This window comes from Nipponia nippon, unplaced genomic scaffold, assembly GCF_047370975.1.
Source record: "Nipponia nippon isolate SJK-2023a ecotype South Korea unplaced genomic scaffold, ASM4737097v1 scaffold_5, whole genome shotgun sequence".
Classification (NCBI taxonomy): Eukaryota; Metazoa; Chordata; class Aves; order Pelecaniformes; family Threskiornithidae; genus Nipponia; species Nipponia nippon.
In genome coordinates this window covers 86,689,945-86,708,160 of record NW_028262369.1, presented here as the reverse complement: position 1 = coordinate 86,708,160, position 18,216 = coordinate 86,689,945, and the positions used below count along the sequence as shown (strand labels likewise).

At 42.5% G+C, this 18,216-nt stretch overlaps 1 protein-coding gene across 3 annotated transcripts in view; it reads right to left on the bottom strand.

Annotated features, from left to right (window-relative positions):
* The window catches only part of RALB (RAS like proto-oncogene B), a 50,678-nt gene that overhangs the window by 12,967 nt on the left and 19,495 nt on the right, over positions 1-18,216 (bottom strand). The window contains exon 1 of one of the 3 annotated variants that reach the window (XM_087733162.1): positions 13,637-13,796. The exons of 1 other annotated variant lie outside the window; for it this stretch is intronic. The gene's annotated coding sequence lies outside the window, so the exon portion shown is untranslated. Of the gene's footprint in view, positions 1-13,341; positions 13,565-13,636; positions 13,797-18,216 lie in introns of those variants that run through there. One more of the 3 variants, XM_087733165.1, reaches the window with a different exon arrangement.

Sequence of the window (18,216 nt, the reverse complement as noted above, 5' to 3'; positions counted from 1 at the left end):
CTAAAAAGCTGTTTTGATTTAGACTTCTGAAAATCTGTACTTGGCCACAGGACTAATCAAACCACATCACCCTCGATATAAGAAGCATAACCCTAAGCTCACCAACTATTTCAGCCTTCCCTTGTCTTACCTGTCTAGGTTATAACTTCTCCAGGTTAACTAAGGCCTCCTGCTGCAGAGAAACCTGCACAATGTTGTGTCATTCTTGGCTGGTCCCTTGAAACTGAGCACTTCAAGGCATTTGTTTATTAACAGCTTCATAAACTCCAAACTTAAGCATCAGTTTGCCAGTTTCTCCACCCTCTCCTCAGCCTAAACAGTTTAACTGTTCAGAACATTGTTAACAAACAGGATTAGCTTACCTAATGCCAAGATGCAGAGACTATTACTGAATAACTACATGTATTCCTAACCAGATTGCACTTTACATCCCTTTGTACTTCACCTGCATTAAGACTCCACAGTTGTACAGTCAAAGAAAGGAAAGAGCACCTGTCGCTTCGCAAGAAAGGAACACACTTTGCTACAGCCCATGTGAATACATAGAAAAAAAACATGAGAAACTTCACTAAGTCTACCTGTTTTCCAGTAAATATTCTGTTACTATAATAAAAAATTCTAGACCCTTCCCAAGGCTTCAATTGGAATTGCTTCTAGTTCTTCCAATTCAGTTTGAGATTTAAAACCAAAATAAAGCTCTATGCTCAAAATTGCTGAGATCAGCCCTTGTTCTCTCACTATGCAGCTGATATCTTTGGACATTTCTTTTCATTGCTATCCTGCCACTGAAAGCAGCCATTCTTTAGATTTTAAAATGGGATTCTAGAAACCCTTAGCCCAATAGCTTGACAGAGGAGCTTTGTTAAACCCTTCAGATACCTACTTTTAAAGGAAAATCTGGGTATTCAACCTATTAAAGACTTAAATATGATGTCATCAAAAGCAAGCACAGAAAGGACAAGGTTTTGCAACAGTATTTTAGTGATCCTCATTTATCAGAATACGAATTAGAGGCTTTGAGGCATTTGGTTCTGTGATATGCACACAAGAATGCAGTCACAGAAACTCCCTGGATCACAAAACTAATTAACAATCTCACTGAGCTATGAACTGTAAGAGCTCCTCAGCTGTTCTGAGGTTATCCAGAAAATATTTAAGTACTGAAATTCCATTAGTTTTCAATGGCCTGTAAATGCTCCAACTGGTAATTCAACTATAAAAAAACACAGTTCATTTGAGATTAAGTGGGATGTTTAATGCTATTGAAAATTTTAGGATATGCAGGCTAAAAATAAAAATGCTACTCTATCTTCTTTTGCTGTGCTAATATCTTACCTCTTGGCATGTCTCCAGTTATTGGTTTTCAAGCTAAACAGAGATTATGTGTTTGGCAGAATTCCTGCTTGGGATATCCATGTAGCCTTCCCCATGTACCACTGGGTTTTTCTACCTTGTCAGGTGTGGCTAAAGATTTTTCTGGGCCATGCTTAATCAGATCAGGGAATTCATTCAGCTTGAGATGTCTTGCAGAGCAGGTTGAGGCAGCAGTTTCACTGCCCCCATTTATATCACCCAATGCTGCTGTCACCATCCTCTCTCCCTGGGTCCCCTCTCCCTTGCCCCTGGCTGTTCAAGTCCATCTCCTCCTGTAGCAAAGCCATTCAGCATGGTGACGGGGTCTGCCAGTCAGATCAGCAAGGCCACATGCCTCAGTGCCAGTGCTGATGTGAGGGAAGAAAAACAGTTTGTACAACTGAGACCAAAGAAGGTAGAATTACAGCAGCCGAAAGGTTACTTATATTGCTGCAGAAACAGGGAAGTTCCCTGATCCTGTTCAAGCTATGCTCCTTAGACATGTGTGCTGGTGCAGCCAACACCCTGCTGCAGTGTCCAGGCTGAGCACTAGAGTGAAACCCAAGACTGAGATTTGCTTTTGGTAATCAGGCATTTTCTCTCTCTCTGTGCAAGATCTATTAGTAGACTTGCAGTTGCAAAGATAAGAGCACTGGACCAGAAACTAGAAATGCATTTGGAAAACTTAATATTCTCTAACATCAGAAGGAAAAGTAAGATTTTAGGGCAAGGAACCACCTTACTCTGTACGCATAAAGGGTATACTCTTTATAGACTGTACCCTTGTTGGAAGAAGTGGCAACAGCCATACACCTAAATGCTACAGGAAAAACTGCAGAATGAATACATTTACTTGATGCACTGAAAGTTACAAGCTTACATTACACTAGTTTCAATCAATTAGAATGAGTTACTAATCCCTTCCAAAAACCAGAATTGTATCTACATTTAAAGACATTGGCTGTCACAGCTACTCTCTAGCAGCAGCTATACGTAACACTGCTAGTTAATGGGCACAAGAAGTAAGCCCAAGACAATAAGTTTGCAATGTCGCAGCAGTTTAAGGTTAAACCAGAACCTAAAGCCAGACCATGATTATTCCCTGTCTCCTACAAGGCTAGGGAAAGGAAAAACACAGGTTGAAGAACAGTTTTACTTCAGGAATTGTATTTCACCAAATTAATCTGATTGGAGTGTTAGCTTCCAGAAGACGACTGCAGCCTGCATGATGAACTTGCACTGCAGGAGAGTCCTTAAGACTTGCATATCTGAGGCATACCATATGCAATATAAAAGCAGTATTTTTAATTTACTTGTGATCAGGAGTCTTCCCTACATGCACACACAAGGAAGCAAGCATTCCACACCAGGACCCAGAAATCACGCTAAAATAGTCTAACACTATCAATAGCATTGGACATCCAGCCACTTAAGATTAAGAATTCCCAATAGTGATCTAAGTCTTCATACCATATCTTACTTTTTACTATTCCACACATTTGCATGCAAATGTCATCTTCAGAAGCTCTCCTCTTAGATTAAAATTATTTAATAAGATCAAGTGATCTTTAGAAGAGTGGACTCACTATGCGAAGACTTACAGTATTTTTCTGACACATGCAGTTACATAGAACAAGATCGTGAAGAACAGGAGACTCCCAAATGCATTACTACTTTAACTGATCATTACCCTAGCAACCTACAGTCTAGCATACTGTTAGTTGCAAAAGGTTATAGCTAGACTTGGACAACCCCACCTTTTAAGGCTAGCTTCAGATCTGGGTCACCAGAATAGCGATCTGTTCTAACTATGGAATACCTGTATATACTCAGCACATTGCCCCTCTGCCATCCTTGCCAAGCACAGCCCAACTCTGCTTACGAGTTTGACAGATGCATCATTATAGCTTAGAAAGCAAATCTGACAGCAGCAGGCATTTACTTGCTAGATAAAATTCTTAAATATATGCCCTCTCACATCACTCTGTAAAGGACCATTCTAGATTATTCATTACAAATAATTAGACAATATCTTACATCTTAGCAGTAATTTGAAGGTAATAACCTTGCTTAGAATATTTTTGATATTCAAGGAAAACTGGAACCAAATCCTATCCAAGTCTGCAGCAAGGCTGCATATTTGAACACAGCCTTCAAAGATTCAGTCACAGGAAGAACTCAGTCTGGTCAGTTTGAGCATCAGAAGAGTAGCTGTTTAAAGCAACCCTTTAAACTACAGTCAGGTCTTATGCTGAACTGAAATACAGGCAAATGCATACGTATCACTGTTCCTAAGGGACTTAAATATCTGGGATTTTTTTAGAATTCCCTTAGAGTGGAAGAAAAATAGCTGAGTAACTTGTTTCTGATCAGTAGCTAGATGAAGAAGAAAGGATTGCCCTTAAATAGTACTTTTAAGGCACTGCAGCATCCCCCCAAAAAAATCACTTACATCTATGTTTGACTAAATAGACTAAATAAGGTTGCAAAGGTCATGATATAAATTTAATACTCTTATCAGCCAGGTAACAACTGTATCAAGAGATTATCATTGCATGTAGGCATCCCAACACAGTACTGTTCCGCAATACTGCGGTCATGCAGTCCATAAAGCCTTGCAAGTCATCTTAATCAGAGCTTGAATACAGACACTAGAATGCAAGCTTTATTTCTCCTGCTTCATTTTGGTCTTAGGATGTCTTTACACAGATGTGTAAAAAATGCTCATTTCATTATAATTATTTATTTTTGTCACAGGCACAGAGTGTTTAGGTAGGCATCTCCATTTCCCAGCCCAATAAAGCAGTGCCTGTTTTTCCCCCCCTTACTCTTTATAAATACAAAGACCATTCAACCAACAAAGGGAGGAATCACAGAAGGCAGCATTAAAGAGACTATTAGAATAAGAGGACAGAGTTACACAAAAGCCTTCCCAATTTACTGCCAAGCTAAGCCTATGCTATGATACCAAGTTGATTCCTGCTTAAAGAAAACACAGCTCATCTCAAAATTGAGCCCAGTAAGTGGAAATGCAGCTACTTGGTTGTGCAGTAATGCATTTGCACAACTGCAATTCGCTAGTCACTTACATAACTGAATCTAGGCAGACAGATGACACTAAGCCAAGTATGTTTGTACTAAATTCATGTATGTTAAATGCATACAAAGCATTCGAAATACCTGCAAGAACAGAAGCTAATGGTTGTCTCCACTGCTGTTCCACTTCATCTACTGAACCATACTATCCACAAGGTGAACTCACCTAGGATATGATGCATGAAAATAGTCTACAGAGTGCTGCACCCCTACAGTCAGTAGGTGAGTCATCTCTACCCAGATTTCCTCACGGAGGAAGGAGATAAACTGGCAGTTTCCCCCTACAGGATTCCTTATAGATCCTAATGGGGATCAGAAAAAACAGACAGTGTAATGCTGGGAAAACTGTCAATACTCCAGCATGCATCAAGGGAGAATACCATAGAAATCTGTGTCAGTAAGTCAACTGTGACATTGCTCACTTTGTATTCATGCTGCTACAATGTCAAAAAACCCAACTCATGACTCTACCAAGGCACAGAGAGACCTAACATGACACTGTGCCTTCAGATCATCATCACTATTTGGAAGCTTGAATTCCTGTCCTGGATGCAGCATCAGCTCCAGTGACACTGATAAACACATGAGGAAGAGAAGACAGCAACAAGGCAGAGAGATCTAGAATTACCCCTCCTGATAAGTACCCAAGCAGTTTTGTCCCTACAACATTGCCAATGAGAACAGTCATCCTTTTAGAGCAGTAAGGAACTTGCACAACAGGCATCTTTGAGGATTAAGAGGCTGCCACACTTGAGAACTTTTGCAAAACAATTTAAAGCACTGTTTATAGAATAGTCCGCCTTTTAGAGCTGGGTTACTCTGTTCATTTTTGCACTCTGAACTAATCAAAGTGAAAGCATCCCTTTAAGTCTATAGAAGCTGTGCAGCAACTAGGGCCATGTTTAGTAGGTTTCTTGCCTGTTCTGGTCTCTAAAGGCTTTTGACATCGTTGTCTACAGATGGTGTGCACCTTTGATATTAACAACATGGCAGAATTGCAGCTTTGATGTTACACCTGTCCTTTTAGATTCTAATAGTAGCCTTGCATCCTGCTTGCTTCATTGAGTGCAACCCACCAGCTCTGCCATGTTATTGTAGCATCCTGTCACACAGGTATCTGTCCCATGTCAACAGCAAAGAAGTAAATACACACAAAGCATGCTGTTTTCCTTCCCTAACCAGCAGCATCACTTTTCACCAGAAGAGACAGCAGGTGCATCAGGCTCACAAGCATTACACATACCCCCAGTGGGGGCATGCAGCACCACCCTAAAGTGAAGTTCCTCCTGAGAAGTGAGGTCCCTCAGGGAAGGTCCCAGTCCATCACAGTCCCCCTAAACTCTTGCACAAAAGGTTTAGTATTTAGATAAAGGTAGTTACAGGTCAATGCAATACAGTTATTAATACTTCAAATTACCTCACTGTTTCACAGATGGCACACAGAAGCATCATAGTTATATAGTTTTATAGGGGAAAAAAATAAGAAACCACCATCCCTTTTTCCATATTACTCAGTGCTGAGCAACTAGCAGATTGTACATAGCACCAAGCAGAATACACTCTATTTCAACAATATAGTGTTACCTGAAGTGGAAGTCATAAGACACTAGGGCCATTACAGCTAAAAACAATTCTGTAGGGAGATACCCATCCGGACCTCCAAGTACCTTCAAGAAGCCTCAAGGTCTAGCATTAATGCCCAGAAGACACATTGCAGACAGGATATAGAAGAAAAGGATCTACCACACTGCTCTTATCCTAGCAAGAACTTGCTAGGAAACCTGATAGAAATCTTCTACAAGCACGAAGACTGAGTTAATACCATTAATCAGTATTACTACGCTAAGAGTTTATCACTGTGGTGGTAACTGTCTAGTTGCCCAATTACTTAGGGTGAATTATTGCACGATATCTCACACAAGTCAATTAGGCTCATACCAGGAAAACGACACTCAAGCAACAGAGTTGTACAACAGCCTCACTCCCATTGACCTGCAAAGCATATTTCAACTGTGCTTTTTTGAAAGCTCGTGCATGCAGGACCACGCTCATCTTCAATACACAGCATACATCAAGTCCACCAAACCACTGCTAAGAGATAACGACATGCTTCAGATGGTTAATCTAATACAAATTTTTAATCAGATCTCTGGGAATATAACAAATAGACAAGCCAAATATTTCAGCTTACGCAATGTCTTAAGTGGCACATTAGAGTTCAAAATAACCTAAAATTCAAATCCTACATCAGTATGAGGTTACACCATGGTTTCAGTCCTCACTTCAGTGGATAATCTGCAGCTATATAATCTACAAGGAAGCTGCCACTAACATTCATCTAGCAAATTCCAACAAATACCAATTCAGTCATAAGCATGCTACAGAGTTGCAGGATTTAATTCTTCGGCTGTTATGAAGTGTTACCCAGACAAGTTTCCTCCTCTCACGCTCCCGATCCTTGAGCTGTTAGAGCCAGCCCATTGGTCTTGCAAATATGGCACAAGACACTGCAGACAGGCCACGAGCTACTACCACTGCCCGCCCGCCCCCCCCCCCGCCAAGATGGATCTCACTAGATCACACTGTCTTCAGTTTCCCCAGTGAACTGGATGCCTGGAATAAATGAGGAGCCCAAATACTATTGAGTTTGGCTTCGGTACTCGCAGCAGATGCAACTGTCTCTGCCCATACAATTACACTCCTTGCTCCTAAACTGAAGTTAGCATCTCATGTTCACTTCTCCATTTGGGGAAACGTAAGCCATTGTTGTGCTCGCATTTGGTGGAGGTAGGCGAGTAATAAACCCCTACTCAGAGCTTACTCTTAACCATGGAGTCCCACCACCCCAGGGGCACTGGGGAATCATCTCCCTGTAGCCTCTGAAAGTACTTTCACTATTTTAAGCACTTAACTGAAGGGTTCACAGACGTATACTGTGAGTCCCTAAGCTCCCTCAATCAGGCACACCACACAAGTGCCAAGCACTGAACCTTTTCCCCATCTTTCAGTCAATGCATTTGCATCACATAAAGCAACAATAGTGACATTTAGCACTTCAGATAATTACTAGTTATCCATAATTCAGCTGCTGCATTAAGTCACCTTTAAACAGATTTCTTCACTCTGGTTTCCCAATCAGGAAGAGCAAATACAACACCACGGTATTCAGCACATACAAGAAGCTACCTTTCTACTGGACTAAGAACAAATGTTTTAAATAACAGAGAGGCATGTACTTTTCCAGTCTACTGTATTCACATACTTTATCTCAAAGCCAAAAGCAGTATTTCTGTCTTTAAATAGAAACTGGATTATTACACCAGCACAGGGGTTACAATGCAATTTCAGTATCCCTACTCCAAGTGTAAAGTTAATAAAACTAAAAAGCTGTGGAGAGTTTCCCTTATGGGAGAAGTGTTATCCTTGGTCTCCCTCATGGAGAATGCTCTGCCTACCACTATAAAAGCATTTACAGCCAAACACATGCTCTCCAACCACAGAGCCTCCAGAGTGCTGTATAAGGAAGAGTGGCACGATACAACACGCTTGTTGATAACTCTGGTTTGGGGTGTCAGACTTAACTCAGAACCACTTGACTTCAACACAGAGAAATCAGGACACATTTAGTTCAGGACACTTCCCTTTATGACCTAGCAAGCAACCAGTCACATGAAAATACAGAACCAACGCAGAATATGAACTACACATTTATCCTCGTGTGCTCTTTTGAGACACTTCCTCTCTCCACAGAGCACATTACCAGAATAAAAAACCCTACTGTTCTGATACACAGCCAGCTCATCTCAGCTCTCACACCTTTCCTGGGAAATCAGCACAACAGGGTGCTTCTGTACACTAATGCATGCGTCACAGGGAACAAACAGGAGATGTTGGGGGTCTGTGTGTAGCTGCAGGGACCATAACCTCACTGGGATCACAGAGATGAGCTGGGATACCTCTCATGGTTAGAGCACTGCAGTGGATGGCTACAGGCTCTTTAGGACAGACAGGTCAGGAAGGCAAGGCAGGAGACTTGGCTTTCCCATGAGAAAAGCAGGAATGTATGAAGTTCTACCTAGGGATAGATGATGAGCCAGTTTATGGGTCAGGATTAGCACAGTCAGCAGGAGGGCTGGATGAGACAGTCTCCAAAAGTGTCTTCCAGCCTCAGCAACTCCACGATTCAAGTCTGTGCCCCAGCAATAGAGTTACTACAATCTTATTTATAGGGAGTCTTTGGAAGTGGAAGGCCTATTTGACAACTTATACAAGTAGTACAGCGAAGCTAAAAAGCTTACAGCAAGTCCTTCACAAATAACACTTAGAAACCCTAATATTTATTTGCAAGAGTATAATAGGAGGCATGCTCATCAGATGGTAGCTATGATTAGAAGACAGTTGTGAATACTTAAGGAAAGGGAGTTGGACAAGATCACTGTTTGATCCTTGTTTTACAAGCTAAACAAAAGATAAAGATGTACAGTATCACCACCAGTCAGCCTACTTCTGTCTAATAATTTTTTGAAGTAGTTTCCTTCCATTACAGCTTCAGAACAGATTCAACCCATAAAGCCTACTTTGATTTTAGTTTGCCTTATAAGACAAACTTAAAAGTAAATTTTCAATGAGCTTGCAGAATTATTTAAAAAATTAAATTCCTTCCTAAAATGGGTTTTGAAAATGAAAAAGTAGAATGAGAAATAGCACCAGTTTCAAGCACACATTCCTGTATTTTGAAAGACCATCTCCTTAAATTGCTTGGCTAGTCTATTTTATGATATGGTAGATAAAAGCAGAAGGCTGCCATAAAAGTCAGTCAGTGAGACTTCTTGGTGACTACACTAATGAGAATTCCTTACCTACCCAAAATGGGATCTCACAGTAAGCCAAGAACACTAAATAGCAGAAGAGTATCATCATGGCAAGGAGTTTCTTACCACAGCAGCAGTTTAGTGGAAAGGCTGTAGAGCTCTACATACTTCAGAATTAGTTCATTCTAATCAGGGAGCAGCCTCCCCAATTAGCAAAACCACCTCTTTTCTGGAAAGCTGAGGCAACTGGCATATACCTTGATCTAAAAATACTTCACTCATTAAACATCTGCTTTAGAGTGTTGCCCAAGACAGTGCCCTGCTGAGCAGGGTAGCACTAACCTTACAAACCAACTCATTTAAAAAAAGCCACTTCAGTGTTCTGCAACATGTTCAGGTAGCTCCTACAATTAAACTTTTAAAGTTCTTTGTCATGTTTTGAGTATAATCCTACCTGTAAGGTGGGATTTTTTTGTTTATTTTTTAAAACCTGTGATTTAGGCCACTAGCTTACAAAAAAAAGCTGTCATCAGTATTAACTCTAAATTGGAAACATTCTTTAACATAGCCATCTACATGAACAAAACCATGCCCAAAGTTGGGGCTGAGTCTAGGTTTCCAGTACTCTTCTGAAAAATGGGCTTTTTCACTACAGGTAAGATATACACAGAAAGAGCTAGAAACCAGAGAAATCACAGTACCTGCTTAACTCAGCATGTCCTCAGCTTTCAGTTCTACGCTTTGACTTCAGATTAGTTCTGCCACATTCCAAATTTAAGAAGAACATATTAAAAACCCCAGTTTCATTGCACTTTTAGTGGCTTGAAATATTTCATACTAATCACATCAACTGACAGTAACACTAATTCACAAAGTAACAGTTGACAGGATTAAGGCTTTAACAAATGCTTATAATCCCAGGAATGATTTTTCAGTCTTTGACTTGTGATCCTGCAAAGATTCCTGGTCAGGACTGCATTTCCATTAAGTCTCATACTGCTGTAATCAACCATTATTTGCTCTTTTCTCAGCCACTTCAGCAAGCATTAGGCAGACTATGGGTTCAAGATCCCATATAAAACAGTTGAGAGTGATTGCTCTAAGCAAGCACTTTGTCACCATAAAGATTCAAGCAGCTACTTACACTGCAGCCTAAATAACATTCTCACATTACATGACTTCATGACTCTCATTCTGACAGGTCTTGAAAAACATATTTGCACATCTCAAGCACAAGAGACAAAACAGATCCTCTAATATTACTATTAAAGCAGTATTTGGAAGAACATGAAGAGACAAAGCATGAGTTATATAGACTTATCTTGCTTAAATGACAAGATGACTTGATATTTCTGGGGCAGGCATGGATGAAAGTTGCTTAGTCCTGTTTAATGGGCTAAAAGGAGCTATCAACAAAGTGATTGCTCTTTGGCAGCTATTAACAAGTACTTTTGTTAACAAGTACTCTGCTCCATAGCCTCTTACCAAGAGCCAGATATCAACCGTATCATAGAACAAAAGCAACAAAATTGATTACTACCACTAGGAGAGTGAAACAGCCGAGATTGGTCACTGACCTTGCCACTCCATGCAATAGCAGGTAACGAGCAACGGAACCTTATCACCACTGCTTGATGGTGGTGCGAGTTACCAGAGACATGGGGTTTGGAGGGTGGAGGAAGAGACAAAACCTGAAGAACTGAAGGTTTTCAATCAGCAGGATATTACTTCCAAGCCAAGACAGAAAGAGCTTGAGAATACAGTTGTTATCTAACCTGGTTGATAATTAGGACCAGCACCTTTCATAAGTCAATCATGCAAAAGTTACTTGAAGTCAGGCACACAGGGTGTGAAAAGCAGCAAGCACATAAGACCCACGTTTATCTACCTCTATGGCCTCCCCAGCCGCTGCCTTTCACTCAATCTGCTCAAGACCACTACTCCCATCCTGAGCTGTTTGCTCCAGGCACAAGACACCCACTGACCTGTGTCACTGTTTGTCTGTCTTGATACTACTGTGCACTTGCATTCCCATGAGTACTTACTGCCTGCACAGCTGTCATGAGAAACAGGCTCCTTCAGTACCTCTGCTAAGAGAGGCCATTAATTCAGATAAATTCATTGTGTAATAGAAAGCAATTCACTTAATCAGTAGTTAGTCACATGGAGTTTGAATCTAGTTAATAAGAAATTATCAAGTTAAAGTGCAAGTATCCACTGCACGGAAAGTGAACAGAGTTTACAAAGCAACAGGACAAGAATAAACTACAAACCAGATTCCCAAATCATGATGTTAGGGCTTGTTCTGCTACATCACTTGGCCACCTGTGCTCTGTTCACAGGACAGTTCTGTTGCTTCGTGAAGCCTGGACCCCAACACTTCCCAGAGAAGCGAGCCATTTTATCCAGCATTTGATCAAATAACAGTTGGTGCTTAATCAGTTAAGCTGCAGCTGAAAAAACTTAAAGCCTGAAAGAGGCATTAGATTGCAGAATCTATATATCATTCCAGATTTCAGCATACACATACAAGTTGTCTATGCAGTGTCCCATCATTAGTGCCTTGATTTGATCAAAGTGTCTCAACTGCTCTCCATCCAGATATCCAGTACCACTGCACTGACAATTAGAGACAAGTTTGAGAGTTTTAAAGGGTGGCCGAGAAAGGGTATTGTCTGGTCAGATTAAGCTTTCAGTTAAGAGTTTTTGTAAAGCATTCCAACTAAATCTTTAAACTAGACATTCCTCCGCAGCATATACATAACACCAGTGAAAATAGGTCAGCTGCACTTTTCTCCAGGCATGCAAAACAGAATCAAGTTGGTCTACTCCAGAAGAGGTGTACAACAAAATTCAATACTAAAAAAATCTAATATAGGAAACTTATTTACAGGAGTAGTCTGAAAGCTTTTCTGTTCCTTCAATAAAATATTTAATACAGGAAGTAAATGCAAAAACTTTTACCATGGTAAGTCAATATCATCTGATCATAAGCAAAATCTACGTTCAGTGTACAGGGGACAGAAGTGATTAAAGCAGTAGATAAAACTATTTTAACAACTCTGTAAGCAAATAAGCTGTAAAGATGCTATTGCCAAGTAAGATTGAGCTATCACTATTAAATTCTCTTCAATAAAGTTTTTTTTCAGCCTTCAAGCAAATCACTTGCGAGAACCACAAGTCTGTTTCCCAGTTGTTAGCTCCTTCTCTCAGCTTTGGTAAACTCCCCCTGCCCCCAGGCTGAAGTTAAGGCATCTAAAAGAGACAGCTTTTCCTGAAAATCATTGCTCTGAAGATGTCCTTGAACAGACAGGCACCTCCCTGCCCCTCACAAGAGAAACAAGGATCTCAGAACTAGAGAAGTAATGTTTGGACAGTTCAACATGCAAAGAGCTACCCAGACTGCAGACTTAAACTTTGAAAAAGGCGAGGCTGGTCCTAGTGCAGGTACAGTCTCCCTGCTCCCTTTCCCCCATGAAGATACCCAGGGGTAGTCAAGACTAAGTCTCTGGTTCTAGGATCAGAGCTGATTCAACAGGCCTCCAGCAGCTGTTGAGGAAGCATGACTGGGCTGCTCTGTCTCACAACCGCTCCCTGCCCTTCTCCAGGTAAGGTCACACTCAGGCACCACCTTTCTCCTCCCCCAAGATCTACACTGCTAAGGCTGGAGGAAGAATAAATAGCAGCAAAGAGAGAGAACCTGGCCAGATAAAACAAGATCCCTCAGAAACTTCTGGTTCAGCTGAGATCGATAGTATCTCAAACCCTCCGTTTATCTCTCACAGATGACACGTTATCACTTATCCCAGGGAAGGCAGAGGAGCCTGCCCAGGAGGAACTGACTCTCAAGGCCAGCTTCTCCTCGCCCTTTCCCTCCCCGAGCCCCGCTTGTAGCTACAAGCCACAGCGCCCACCCCGCTCCGATGACTCCCCCTCAGCCCCGACGCCGCCGGGACGCGGCAGAAGTAGCCGAAGCCACGGGAAGGCGGCTGCAGCGCAGCCGAGCCGAGCCTCCCGCGCCGGCTCCCACGCAGGCCCAGGGACACACGCGAGGCGCCGCTTCCCCCACCTCCCTCCTCACCCTCAAAGCCTTCCGACGGCCCGGGAGCCGCGTCCCGGGGGAGGGGGAGCCGCCGGGCTCTCCTCGCCTCGCACCCTTGGCTGTCACGTCACCTCCCCTCCCTCTGCACAGGAAGGGGACGAGGGGCTCAGCCACAGCTCGCGGGCCCAGGCCCGCTCAGGCCGCGGCCGCGACCCGGCGGCCCCCGCCTCCCCCCTTACCGAGGGAGCGGGGCCGGGACAGCCGAACTCCCCGCCACCCCGACGCGAGTGGCAGGGCCCGGGGCCTCTCCGAGGCACCCCCCGCTCCCTCTCACCTGGGGGCTAGGACCCGGCTCGGCGCTGCGGCCCCAGCCCGGCGCCCGGCTCCGCTTTAACCGCCGCCGCCGCCGCCGCCCCCCGCGCTCTCATTGGGGTGCCGCCGCCCGCGCGCCCCCGCCGCGCACTTCCGCCCTCGTCGGCACCGCCCTCGTCGGCGCCGCTCCCGCCGGCCCCGGCTCCCCGCGAGCGCGCGCGCCCGCCCCGCCCCCGCCCCTCCGCCCCGCCCCGGCGGTCACGTGGCGCTGACGGGGCCAATCGGCTTGGGAGGCGGGGGAGGGGCGGGGCGGGCGGTGCTGAGGCGCGGGGGCGGGCGCGCGGCGCGGGGTGTGGGTCGCCGAGGCGGCGTTCGGCCCTGTTCGCGCCGGGTGCGGTCCTCTGAAGGGGAGCGGCGGGAGGGGGCCGCTCACCCCGCTGCCGCCTCTGTTTGTGAGGGAACGGGGCCTGCGGGGAGCTGCCGTAACGATGGTTCCCCCCAGGGTCCAGCAGAGAGCCCCGCTGCGAAGCCGAGCCCGTAAACCCGGCAGGCTGCGTTTGGACCCAACACAAGTTAGGAAGGGCTCTGTCTTAAATGCGTCACATATTTTAGTGCAAATTCTACTTGTGGCTGCACAAATTAATAATTCCGAGATTAGAAGGCAAAAGAATGGAAATCTCCCTGCTTCCCCTCATCAGTGTTGTGGGTGCTGAGTGTTCCATTAAATCATTGTACCGCGATACTGTCCTGTACGTGTGCAGCACAGAGCGGTTTTAACTGCTCAGGTAAAAAAGAAAAAAAACGGCTATTGCTGTATTTACTGCAATTCTTTCCTCAGATCTTTATCAGTCCCCAAATCCAAATTCTCTCTGCCCAGTTCTAATGTTACCAGGCATGCTGTCAGACATAGCCAGTTACAAAGGAAAACATACCTTTTCTCTCTGCTTTAATTTGGTTAATTTTTCTAGATTTAAATGTTGACCTATTTCAATTCCACACACTGAAGTCAGAGTGAATATGTTGGGTAAAATTCTTCCTTCTAGAAAAATAGCGCTTTGCGTAATAACGCCCACTTTGGGAAGCGATGGGAGTCGTTATTACCACTGATCTCTGGGGGTTCGGATCCTCTGGGACAGAAGTAACAGGTTAAATAGTTGTGTTAACTCCTGCTTTCACACTAGGCCTCTTTGTAGCCTCTTACAGAAGACAAAGGGAAAGAATTAATTACCATCTACCACTATCTATTGATGGATGGGTGAAATTGTATTTTGAAATTGGAGAGCATTAAAAAGGCCTCTCACTTAAAGTAAATGGAAAGAAAAAAAAAGAAAAAGCAATCCAGCTTTATAAAAGTGATAGGTGAAACAATGGCCTATTGCCAAAACAAAATAAAATGGAGGAGGAGGAACTGGAAAGAGATTTACTGTAGTCTGTAATTTCAGGGTTGGCAAAAAATGCCGGGAATTGGAAAAAAAGAAGTTACAGAGGCAGAAAAAAGCAGGTGTGTGGCTCTGAGAAACAGCCGAGTACTTCAGGACTGCATAAAACGGAAATATCTTCTGAATTTCTCCTGTCTTGGAGGAAACCAAGTTTTCTACATTGTTTGTAAGTAAATAGGATTGACATCATCCTTGCATCATCATCAGTTTCTCCTCCTAACTCAAACAACTGCAAAACACCAGATTTTAGTTAACCCCTTAGGTGGAAAAGTGACTTTCTCTTTTCGCGTTTGTTTATTGGGAAAGGTCCCAATTCCAGTAATTCTTCCCCTCTGCATTATAGATTGTATCAGATTAAGAACAGCATCGATATTCATCCTGCATTAAAGGCTGGCAGACTGAGCGCTATTTACTATTTGATGCTATCCATGCAGAGAAGGAATAAGCAGAGAAAGAAATATTGCCAAATGTGAAGGAATGTTGTTTTATAGCTGATGCTTAAATTAGCCAAATCTTGGTATTTCTAGGATTATGCATGAATTGTTTTTAAGATAGATTTTGTGCATTTGTATGTAGTCCTAAAACAAACAAACAAACAAACAACAAGTAAAAATTAGAATTGTTTTCAATTTATTCAGTAACTATATGTCTCCATGGCCATCTTTCATGTCCTGCAGGCAATGTGGTGGGACCAGTTGCTCTGATGTGACTATTCACAGAAGAGAAATATTTTCAGGAAATCATATCTATGAGATGAAACTACCAAGAACCTGGGAAGCTGGGTCTTTTCAAACCGAACACAGTATTAGTCTGCTGCCCATACCACAGTGCTGATACTTCCCCTTCCCCCTTGCAAAAAAGAGGGTTGAGAAATTAACCACATCTATCCTGCCTCTGCAAATTGTTTAGGGGAAACCTACTTCTTTATAGTAATCCAGTCATGACAAAGAGCATTTGTCTGATGCCACATTTTGAGTCATTATGCATGTTGCCTGGTATAATCTCCATGGTTACCATAGGTGTTACAGATATATTTTTGCTTCAGTACTTTAGGAAGAAAAATTCTATAGAACAATTTAGGGGAGAAAATTTTCATTGTCATTTGTATCGCGTTTATTTTATTCTAAGTGTTTTGCAGACAATAAATGTTCACTTTCTAAACAAGATTTCAGTAGAGATGGAAAAAATTATCTCCAGCTGTTGCTTTATCATGCTCTAATATGTGTTAAACTGCAAATTCTTAGAGATAGGGACAGTATTTTTGATGCATGCATTTAGTTTCTAGCCCACTAAGAATATAACAGGGCACTCTGTGTCACTGCTAGAGCCATGAACAACAGTAAGTGTGGTGGGATGACTGAGCAGCAAATATATTTTCTTTGCAAAGATTAGAACTCATACTTCCCTTCTGAGCAGTTCTATTTTATAAGTAGAAATGTATTCTAGAAAGATGGTTAGCTGAAACAAGAATTAGCTGAAATCAGTTCTAGAAACTAGTAATGGCAAAGATGTAAAACCCAGATATATAGCTCTATTTGATTAAAAAAAAATCTTTTTTTTATTGTGGAAGTAATTGACAAAGAAAATCAAGGAGATGTGTATAAGGAATTAAATGGAGAAGATGGCCGTAGACCCATTCCTACTAAGATGGATGGTAGGCCCCCAAATGCAGCCCAAGTGCTGCAGGGAGGAGGGGAGCTTGTGAACTTCATGGGACCTATTGATCAGATCCCAAGGATTACTATATCCACTGCTGCTGAGGGGAGAGAGGCTAACAGTGTTCTCTCCCTCTCCTTTCTGATAAATTCATGCTAGATGGGACTGGCAGTTGCCTTGGCCTCCACGTTTGTCATTTACGCCGGTACAGTGTTTGTGTAAAATCACCATCTGCATACCCAGTTCTCCTTTGACAGTGTTTCATAGCATTTTTGGCCCTTTTTTTTTTTTTTTTACAAGTGACTACAGGAGGAACAAGGTAAGAGCCAGTTAGGAAAAATGTATTTGAGGAACTACAAGGCCTAGCAGGCTGCAAATGATGGACAGAAGGAATTCCTTGTTCTTGCAGGGAGCATATAGTAGTAGTCTCAGGGGTGAAAAGAAAGGTATATAAACTGATGAGGAATTTGGAGGGAGGATCTTGAATTGCAAGGGAATCAGTGCTACCTAGGAAGTCAGTCCTTGGAGATTTAGTGATGTCCTTTGCAGTCTCTGGCAATAACAGAAATAAGAGGCAGATTCTTTTCTCTGCTGACATCTGAATGCTGAAGAGAGGCAGCTGCAGGACAGGTACCTGATTCACAACTTTTACCCCAGCCTTAGTTTACAAGAGACTAAGACAGGAACTGTTGCCAGTAATAACCACAAAGAAGTCAGGGGTCAGTGGAGAAAGAAGTGGTCCTGCCACGCCTCCAGCACTAAGGGTGAGCCAGTAGCATAAGAACAGGTTAAAGCACCAGGGAGGTTTTGTCCCTCTCTGAAGGAATTCTTAGTTACACACAGCCAGTCCCTTGTAGCACCTGTGCAGCACAAAGCAATGGTTCAGTGAAGGTAACCAGAGCAGTAAGTTTTCATTAATTTATTCAGTCCAAAGTCACTGTATTTTTTTAATCCTACTTTTTAAACCATTTTTCAATCAAAATGAATGCTAGCGTAAAACTGTGGACAACAGAAGAAAGCTAATTGGGGAAAACACAAAAAAAGTATTGGATTATCCAGAATGCTGTGATGTCCTTTTTGTTCTCAAAATACATTTTTTGTATGTGCAGAGTTCTACTGCCAGAGTTAATCTAATAACTTGTCAGAAGAGGTACACGTACATAGTATGCCCTCAAACGGAGTTTGTTCTAAAATAAAAATAATTTAGTCAGAGATGATTTTCTCTTTGGGCATGGCTAGTCTAACAAGAACTACATTATACAGATTACTTGTATACTTAAGAGAAGGAAGCTGACCTTGCCATGATTTATGAATTTCAGCATTCAAAAACCATAAAGTGGTAAACTAAAATATATCAGAAACAAACAACAGTAAATGAAATATGACTGTGGGTTTGGCCTTGTAGGAGTTTATGGCATTTTGACTGTATCATGTACTTTATTTTTGTTACAGACAGCAGAAAGTCACCACACTAAAATAAAGTTCACTATCAAATCACCTTTCCATT